We start from the raw sequence: 10,000 nt of genomic DNA, 5'->3' as shown, positions 1-10,000 counted from the left end.
TAAGGGAGGCGAACGGAGAGGCGAACGGCGAGGGGAGGCGAGCGGAGAGGCGAACGGCGAGGTAAAGCCGTTTGAGGCGAACGGCGAGGGGAGGCGAGCGGAGAGGCGAACGGCGAGGCGTCTCCGACATTCTTGTTATGTCAAGGAGGTATGCGGCCGCTCGTAGATTGATGAACAGCCGTAGACAGTTGTAATCAACGCCGACTTTATGGCCGGAATTCTGGAGTCTAAGGGCGCAAATACCGACCTTACGGCAGAGAGGAACGCCGAGGAATGTCTGCCGGGACACTCGCGGGCGAAGGCAAGTCTGCTTGCGAATTCTGCATGATGAGCGGGATGTGTCGAAGCTCAAGCTCTATTGCATGTCTTACGCTCCGCTCGCTCACCTCACACTGACATCTCACTTCGTATTGACATCATGTTCGTATCACGTTCATCTTCTACTCATTCCGTCCGTCCACGGCGCGAGCCAGGAGAGGCGACAAGACGATGGCATAAAACGGATATAATTCTAAGCTTCGATAAAACAAAGGAAAGAAAAGAAAAGAAAAGAAAAAAAACCGCGTTAATCTAAAAATGGGTTCCAATATGCTCAGGGAGACATCATTAGGAAAAAAAACGCCGGCAGATGTTTTCGTGAAGCCTTAATAATAATAAAAACCCCCCACTTAATTTCTTTAAATACAGACAATACAAACAGAATTTATGGGGTGGTAATGTAGTGAGTATGAGAGAGGAGGGCGTAGTATGGGGAGGGGGACATGGGGAAGGGGGAAGAGGTGGGGAGGGGTAGGGGGACATGGAGAAATGGGATGGGGGAGGGGGTGGAGAGGGAGGGGAAAGGGGGAGGGGGTGAAGTGGGATGGGGGAAGAGGGAGGGAATGGAGAGGGATGGGGGAGGGGAAGGAGTGAAGAGGGATGGGAGGAGGGAGAGGAGTAAAGAGGGTTAGGAGGAGGGGATGAAGTGGTGGTAAAGAAACGCGCCCCCCCCCCCATCCCCCAACCCCCACCGACGGAGCAGTTCCGTCTGGCGCCCCCCGAGTCTCCCACGACCCGGCAGGAACGGGAAAGGAAATCCCCGCGGAGGACTGCCTTTCCTGCCGGCGCCGGCGTGCCAGCCCGAGTGCCGCCGACCCTCCCTCGGCCCCGGAGAAGATACTCTTGGCGTCGAGACGTGGACGCGATGCGGCCATTGTGGACAGCAGAGCAAGAAACGGACGTAGGCGATAACGGGGGAAAAGAAGGGGAAGGTGGAGGAGGAGGGAGGAAGTGGGGAGGAGGAGGAGGAGGAGGAGGAGGAGGAGGAGGAGGTAGAAGAGGAGGAAGAGGTAGAAGAAGAGGAAGAGGAGGAGGAAGAGGTAGAAGAGGAGGAAGAGGAGCAGGAAGAGGTAGAAGAGGAAGAGGAAGAGGAGGAGGAGGAGGAAGAGGTAGAAGAGAAGGAAGACAAGAAAAAGAAGAAGAAAATAAAACGAAAAAAAGAGAGAAAGAAGAGAAGAAAGAGATAATAAACACAAAGCCCCGAAAATGCGGGAAAAATAAGCACAAATCCAGAGCCGTTTCAATCCAAACCCGGCCGGATTCGCTCTCGGGATAACCGCTGTCAACAACGGACGCCTTTCGTGAAAATAGTGGTTGAAGGCGCAGACCGTAAGGAGTTCGTAATGGGGGTGATTGTGGGAGGGGGGGGGAGGAGGGAGGGGGAAGGAGGGGGAAGGAGGGAGGGGGAAGGGAAGGGGGAGGAGGGGAGGGGAGGGGGATGGGGGGGGGGGGGGGGGGGGGGGTGGGGGAGGGGAAGGGTGGGAGTGGGAGGGGGGAGGGGAAGGGTGTGGAGTGGGAGGGGGGAGGGGAAGGGTGTGGAGTGGGAGGGGGGGGTGGAGGTGGGAAGGGGGTCGAGTGGGAAGGGAGGAGAAAGGAGCAAAGTGAGAGGGGGGGAGGGCGAGGGGGAGGGGGGAGGTGTGAGGGGGGGTAGGGGGTGAGGAGGAGAAGGCGAAGTGGGAGGGGGAGGGTGAGACGTGGGATGGGGTGGGAGGGGGGAGGAGAGAGGTGAGGGGCGAAGTTGAGAGGGGGGGGGGGAGAGGGAGAACGTCTTAAAGAGATTACAAGATACACGGCATGTAAATTCTCAATACATAGATAAGATTCAGCTGGATTACCAGCGAAAAATAATAATAATAATAAAAAATAATAATAATAATAATAAGAAGGGGAGGGGAGAGGAGGAGACGAAGATGAAGAAGAAGAAGAAAAGAAGAAAAGAAAAAGAAGAAGAAGAAGGGAGGAAGGAGAATAATAATAATAATAATGAGAAGAAAAAAGATATAAACGTAGTAAAGCGGAATTTTTACGGACGCAACAGTAAACACACACGATTTCTTCTGAAAAGTGATACTGAATGTGCGGAGTTGCTCTTGAATTTTCCCCTTTTCTTCACTAGCATACTTCCCCCTCCCCTCGCTCTCTATCCTCTCTTTTTGTGTTATTCATTCTCTCTCTCTCTCTCTCTCTCTCTCTCTCTCTCTCTCTCTCTCTCTCCATTTATAATTGGGATTCCCCTTTCCCCCTTCCTCTCTCCCTCCCTCCTTCCCCCACCCTACCAACCCTTAGTCATCACCCTCCCCCTCCCCTTCCCCCCAACCAGCTCCTAGGTAAACCCCTCCTCCCCTCCCCCTCCCCTTCCCCCCCAAACCCCATTTTCCCGGGAAAAACCCCCCCCTTCCCCCCTCTCTAACCCCTCCCCCTCCCCTCCCCCCGAACGGCCCCCAGGAATCCCCAAGGCGCTCGCCCCCCGCCCGTACATAACCTGCCGCGTCGAGATGCATTTAATTTCGCCTCCCGCCGCCAAGGGCCCCTCCACCCCAAAGACGGGGGCCCGGGGGCCCCGGCGTGGGGAAATTTTTTAATTTTTTCCCCAAAACAGCTTCTACATGTACCCCCGAAAGCACCCCCACGCACGCAAAACGAAAGGGGGACAGACGAGCACAAAGACAGTCACAAAAATCCGATGTGCAGGCATGCGCGCAAACAGGCTTACGTATACATATTATACATGCATATATATATTGCATATATACACATACATGTATTTATTTATATTTTTGTGTGTGTGTGTGTTTTGTGTGTGTGTGTGTTTTTGTGTGTGTGTGGTGTGTGTGTGTGTGGGGTGTGTGGGGTGTGGGGTGTGTGGGGTTTTTTAACATATATGATTATGTTTATGTTTATTATATGTATAGTATAGTAAATATCTATTTATATTATTATATTTTATTTTATATATATTTTATATATATTATTTGTGTGTGTGTGTGGTGGGGTGTGTGTTGTGTGTGTGTGTGTGTGTGTGTTGTGTGTGTGGTGGTGTGTTTTGTGTGGTGTTGGTTGCGCACATAAATTTCGCGAGGTTCCCCCACCGCAACGGCGGCGCCCAAGCAATCCTATGGGCGCCGGAGGGAACACCCCCCCCCCCCCCCCCCCCCCTAGCCCCCCTTTTAGCCCACCCCACCCAAATTCCCCTGCCCCCCCAAACAGGCAAGAAACATCACTCTTTTTCGCAAAATGTGTTCGCGTATATATTATGATTTGCATTCGGGAAACAAAAACATACTTCCTTTCCTTGCAACTTCCCATCATGCAGTCCAGCGTGACTGCAGCAGTGCATCGTGCAACATGGGGCACGGAAGAAAAATGGTGGTCATGGTGAGGGACGGGGATGACGTCATAGGGTGGAGGAGGAGAAGAAAAAGGTGGAGGAGGAGGAGGAGGGAGGAGAAGAAAAAAGAGGAGGAGGAAGAAAGGGGAAAAAGGTGGGAGGAAAGGGGGAGAAACCCCGGGAGGGGGAGGGGAAGAAAAATAGAGGAAAGGGGGAGGGGGGAAAACAAAAAGGGGGGGGAGGAGAAGAAAGGGGGAAAGGGGAAGGGAAGGGGAGGAGAAAAGGAAGGAGGAGAAAGAAGAGGAGGAGAAAGAGGAGAAGGGAGGAGAGAGAGGAAGAGGAAAAGGGGGGGAGAAGAAGGAGGAGGAGGAGGAGGAGGAAAGGAGGAGCGGGGGGAGGGAGAGGAAGGAGAAGAAGGAAAGAGAGGAAGAGGAAGAGGAAGAGGGGGAGGGAGGAAGGGGGAAGGGAAAAAGGAGAGGAAGGGGGAAAAAGGAGAGGAGGAAAGGGAAAAAGGAGGAAAAAGGGGAGGAGGAGGAGGAAAGGGGGAGGAGGAGGGGGGGGGAGGAGGGAAGGGGGAGGGAGGAGGAGGAAGTTTAGGGGGAAGGGGGAAATTTAACCCTTTTTCTTCCCCCGGGGGCCCCGGGGATTAGGGAAAAACGGGAAAATTAAAGGGGCGGGGAAGGGGGGGAGGAGGGGGAGGGGAAGGAATGGGGGGGAAAAAGGGAAGAGGGGAGGGGAGGAGGGAAAAGGGGGGGTAAAGAGGAAGGGGAAAGGGGGGAGGAGTAAAGGGAAAAGGGAAGGGAAGGAGAGGGGGGGAAAAAGGGGGAAAAAGGGGAAAACGGGGGGAAAAAAGAGGGGTTGGGAAAGGGGGAAGAGGGAGGAGGAGGAGGGGGAGACGGAAGGAAAAAGGAGAGGAGGAAGAAGGGGGACGAGAACGAGGAGAAAGGGGAAAAGGGGAGGAAAAAAAGAGGAGAAAAGGAAAGGGAAAAGGGAAGGGGAAACGAGGAGAGGAGGAGAGGAGAGAAGGAGAGGAGGAGAGCAGCTCCTCTCCTCCCTCAGCTATGCACAGATCCGTCAGAGCCGCCATTAGTATTCCCTCCGACAGCATGAAAAATACAAAAGGGGGATAATCCTAGGACGTGGGCGGGTTTTTTTCTCTCCCCCTCTTTTCCACTTCTCTCTCTCTCTCTCTCTCTTCTCCCCTCTCTCTCTCCTCCTCTCTCCTCCCTTTCTCTCTCTCTCTCCTCCTCTCTCTCTCTCTCTCCCCTCTCTCCTCTCTCCCTCCTTTTCCTTCCCCCTTCCCCCTCTTCTCCCCCTCTCTCCCCTTCCCCCTCCCCTCCCCCCCTCCCCCCCCCCCTCTCTCTCCTCCTTTTTCCCCCCCCCTCTCTTTTTTCCCTCTCCCTCCCCCTCTCTCTATCACACACCCTCTCTCTCTCTCTCTCTTTTCTCCCCCCTCGTCCCCCGTTCTCCCCTCTCCTCTCTCTCCTCTCCCCTTCTCTCCCCTCCCCCTTCCCCCTCTCCCCTTTTTCCCCTTTTCCCCTCTCCCCCTTTTTCTCTCTCTCTCTCTCCTTTTCCCCCCCCTTCCTCCCCCTCTCTTCCCCCCCCCTCTCTCTCTCTTTTCCCCCCTTCTTCCCCCCTCTGCCCCCCCCCCTTCTCTCCCTCTCTCTTCTTTTCCCCCCCTCCCCCCCCCTTTCCCCTTCTCTCCCCTTTCCCTCTTCTCCCCTCCCCTTTCCCTCTCTCTCTCTCCCCTTTTTTCCCTTTTTTCTCTCTCTCTCCTCTCTCTCCCCCCCCCCCCCCCCTCCCCTCTCTCTCTCCCCCCCCTCCTCCTCTCTCCCTCCCCTCCCTCTCTCACTCTCTCTCTCCTCCCCCCTCTTCTCCCCCTTTTCCCCCCCTCCTTCCCCCTCTTTTTTCCCCCCCTTCCCCTTTTTCCCTCCCCCCCCCCCCCCCCCCCGCCCCCTCACCTGTTCCCCTCCCCCCCTCCCGTCCCTCTCCCCCCTTAATTTTCTTAAAAAAACCCCCCCTTTTCCCCCTTTTCCCCCCAACCCCCTTCCGAACCCCCTCCCCCTCCTCTCCCTTTTTCCAATCTCCCCTCCCCTCTCTTTCTTCCCCTCTTTTTCCTCTCCCCTCTCTCTCTCTCTCTCTCTCCTCTCCTCTCTCTCTCCTCTTTTCCCCCTCCCCTCTCCTCTCTCTCTTTATTCCTCTTTTCCTCCCTTCCCCTCAACCCCACCTTCTCGCCCGGCCCCCCTCTTAAAATTTTTCGCCCCCGCTTTCCCCTCCTCCCCTTCTCCTCTTTCTCTTTTTTTTCTTCCCCCTCTTTTTTCTTTTCTTTTCCCTCTTCCTCCCCTTTTCCCTCTCTTCTTCCCCCCCCTCCCCTTTCCCCTTCCCCTCCCCCCCCTCTCCCCCTCCTCCTTTCTATTCCTTCCCCCCCGGGCCTCCTCCCGGGGTTCTTCCCCCCCCCTCCCCCTCCTTTTCCCCCTCTCCCCCCCCACCCCCTCCCTCCCTTTTGCTTTCCTCCCCCCCATCCCGGTTTTCCCCCCCAACGGGATCCCCCCCCCCCCCCCCCCGCCCTCCCCCTTCCCCTCACCTTTCTTCTCCTTCCCCCCTTCCCCCCCCTGTTTTCCCGGGGGCCCCCTCCTCTCCTTCCCCCCCCCCCGGGGGTCCCCCCTCCCCCTCCTCCAACTTCCCCCCCTTCCTCTTTCCCCTCCCCTTTTCGCCCCCCCCCCCTCCTCTTCCTCCCCCCCTCCCCCTCCCACCCTTCTCCCCCCCCCCCGCCTCTCCTCTTCTCCCCCGGGAAAACTCTCTCCCTCCCCCTCCCCCCTTCCCCCCAAAAAAACCCCTTTTCCCCCTTTCCCCCCCTCCCCCCCCCCCCTTCCCCTTTTTCCCCCCACCAAACCCCTCCCCCCGCCCCGGGCCCCCGACGGGGCCCCCGCCCCTCCCTTTTTCCCAAAGGGGGTGGGGATAGGGGGGGGTCCAATAGGGGGGAAGGTTTTTAAAAACATTAAAAGGGGAAGGGGGTTTGGCGGGTAAGGGGAAAAGGGGGGGGTTAGGGGGGAAAAAGGGAACGGGAGGGGGGGAGGGAGGTTGGATGACTAAAATATTCTCAGCGACGCCCGCTTGTCAACATCAAGTACCGGGCAGTTAGGGCTGCAGCTCTAATTCAATAACAGGTCCGGTTGTCGTGCCAGCGGGGTTTGATTACTAGGAATGAATAAACGATTATCAGAACGACATGACGTATCGCTCAGCAGAGTTACGGCGATGCGATCTGTCGGGGCGACTCTCTCTCTCTCGCGCTGCACGACCGTCGTCGCCGCCGTCGCGGTCGTTGCTATTCCTGTCGCCGCCGTCGGAGCCGATGCCAGAATCGCGGAGGCTGTCGTCTCGCTCGCCTGCTGATGAACGGCCTCGTCAGCCCAGCGGGACGGCCGGCCAGGCGAGCGCAGGTCAACCCGGCGTTGACGTCACCCGCGGAGGCGATCGCGAGTTAATCTCCTCAGATCGGGAGGCGCCGCCCGCCCGCCCGCCACACGCCCTCACGCCACGTGGTGCCCGTCACGTGTTCATTAACTCGCCTTCCCCTGGCACCCCCTGTGGTTCCCGAGCACGACCTCGACTCTCCGGCCACGCGCCCGGCCACACGACGGCGGATCGGCACCGTCGGGGCTGGCGGGCCTCCGTCGCGGAACTGGGTCGCGGCGACGCCTTCGACTCTGTGGCCGAGCGTCCGCTTTCGCAGCCGACCATCAAGCCTCGTGACCTCCGGACGCGTCCCCTGCCCGCAAGACGCTGGGCTCCGCCTGCGCCGCACGACCCGAGGTGCTCCTCTGGCATCCGGCCGAAGGAACAGCTGCGTGGGCGTCGCGGCGGGATCAGGACAGCGGCTCCCACGCCTGTCAGCGCCAACACAACACTCGGCCAAGGTGTCGACAACAGCCCCCCGCCCCCCGCGTCCTTAATTCGCCCTGGGGTCACGCCACACAAACACTGCGCCGTCGCCATTGGCCCGCAGCCCCGCCCGCAGCCCCTCCCTCAGGCGGTGGGGTGATAGGGGGGGGCTAGGTAGGGGCGGAGGAGGGAGGCATATAGGCGAAGGGTGGGGGGAGGAGGCAAGTGGGGGAGGAGGGGAAGGGGGTATGGGAGAGAAAAGGAGGGAGACGGGGAGGGGAGGAGGAGGAGGAGGAGGTGGAGGTAATGGGAGGAGAGGAGAGAAGAGGAGAGAGAGGAGGAAAGGGAGAAGGAGAAGAGAGAAGGAGAGAGGAAGAAAGAGAGAAGGAGAGAGAAGAGGAAAAGGAGGAGAGGAGAGAAGGAGAGAGAGGAAGAAAAAGAGAAGGAGAGGGAAGAAAGAGAAGAGAGGAAGAAAGAGAGAAGGAGAGAGAGGAAGAAAGAGAGAAGGATAGGAGGAAAGGGAGAAGGAGATGGGCGGAGGGAGGGGGGGGAGGGGGAGGCGCGAGCTCTCGAACCGCCCTTACGTCAACACCGAGTCCGCCCTTGGTCATTTCGGGCGTGAGGGCGGGCCGCGAGAGGGACGCCAGTGTTTTCCTTGGGGCGGCGAGGCAGACGTCGAGGGTGTTTTGCCTCGGCTATGTTGGGGGGGGGGGGGGGACTTCGCTATCCTTCGCTTCCTGCAAGTACTTCGGTGCGTCATTTTTTTTTTTTTTTTTTTTTTTTGGGGGGGGGGATGTGAATCGTTAAGGCAGGCGTTTATAAGATCTTATAATTCGCGAACACATAAACACACACACAAAACAAACACACGCACACACACACACACACACACACACACACACACACACACACACACACACACACACACAAAAAAAAAAAAAAAAAAAAAAAAAAAAAAAAAAAACGCAATGAAATGTAAGCAAAAATTAAAATCAGTCGATCTCTCTTCTCCTAAAAGTCACGCCACGAATTGCTAAAATATACATTATTTTCATCTACAGAAAAAAAGGAAACATGGCGGAAAAATATAAGAAAACTGGTCTCTCTGGCGAACACTGGAAGCTGACCATAGGTGGCAGCCCCCTCGCCCCCCCCCCTTTGTGGTAGGTGGGAGGGAAGGGGAGGGGGGAGGAGGGAGAAATGAGAGAGGGGAGGAGAGAGTGAGAGAGAGAGAGGGGGGGGGGAGGGAGGGAGAGAGAAGAGAGAGAGAGAAAGGAGTGATTGAGAGTGAGAGAAAGAGAAGAGAGAGAGAGAGAGGGGGGAGAGAGAGAGAGAGAGAGGGAGAGAGAGAGAGAGGGGGGGAGAGAGAGAGAGAGAGAGAGAGGAGGAGGGAGAGAGAGAGAGGGGAGAGAGAGAGGAGAGAGAGAGAGAGAGAGAGAGAGAGAGATAATGCAAGAGAAAGTAGAAGAAAGGGAGGAGGAGGAGGAGAGCTGGGAATACTCCATCTATAATAGCCCATGATGGAGAAGGGAGAGGGTGGAGGGGGGGGAAGCTAATGGAAAGAAGCAGTAAGGTGACAAACATGACCCACAAACATTCGCCGAGAAGTCATGAAGCGCCATGAGGACACGAACGCCCCCCCCCTCCCCTCTCCTCTCCCCTCCCTTTCCTCTAACACCCCCTCTCCCAACCCTCTAACCCCCCCCTCTCCCTATCCTCTAACCCCCCTCTCCCTTTTCCTCTCCCTACCCTCTAACCCCCTCTCCCCTCTCCCTTCCTTCCCCCTCCCTCCCCTCCTCCACCTACTCCCATCCCAAGCTGCAACCACGAGGCAAGCGAGGGAGGCAAAGCACCACGCAAGATTTCCAAGCGCAGAGAAGAACAGCCTCATAGGGGTAGCTAATGATGAAGCCAAACCTCACAATGAAGATAATTAAGAGACGGGGGTGAGGGGGGGAAGGAAGGGAAGGGAAGGGAAGGGGGGAAGGGAAGGAGGGTGATGGGAGAGAGAGAAAGAGAGAGAGGAGAGGGGGGGGGGCAAAAATCACCCGTAATTAGGCGAAATCAAGGGGGATCATTAGGCGGTTAGAAGGGAGGGGGGGAGGGAGGGATGGAGGGAAGGAGGGAGGGAACTTTTTTAAAAACGTTTCTGGTCATTAGGTGCTTGTGATCACCAAGGAGTCCCCGGCAATCAATTTGCGATTAAAAGGGGGAAGGAGAGGGAGGGGGGAGGGGAGGATCTGGAGGGGAGGGAGGATCTGGAGGGGAGGGAGGTTCTAGAGGAGAGGGAAGAGGGGGGAGGGAGGTTCTTGGGGAGAGGGGTGAGGGGGGAGGGAGGTTCTGGATGAGAGGGGGAGGGGGGGGGACCTGGAGAGGGGGGAGGGGAAAGGGGGGGGGGAATTTAGCACCCTTTAATGGGGGCTCAGCGCATGCGACATCAAACAATTATCGGGTCGTAATGAGGAAAAC

General features: G+C 57.1%; 1 protein-coding gene across 1 annotated transcript in view; it reads right to left on the bottom strand.

Annotated features, from left to right (window-relative positions):
- LOC119574672 (F-box/LRR-repeat protein 7-like) overlaps positions 1-10,000 on the bottom strand; it is a 29,248-nt gene that overhangs the window by 11,848 nt on the left and 7,400 nt on the right. The window lies entirely within an intron of this gene.

Source organism: Penaeus monodon, chromosome 6 (genome assembly GCF_015228065.2).
Source record: "Penaeus monodon isolate SGIC_2016 chromosome 6, NSTDA_Pmon_1, whole genome shotgun sequence".
In the NCBI taxonomy this organism is placed as follows: domain Eukaryota; kingdom Metazoa; phylum Arthropoda; class Malacostraca; order Decapoda; family Penaeidae; genus Penaeus; species Penaeus monodon.
Note: the sequence above shows the minus strand (reverse complement) of the source record. Positions and strands in the feature narration are given on the sequence as shown.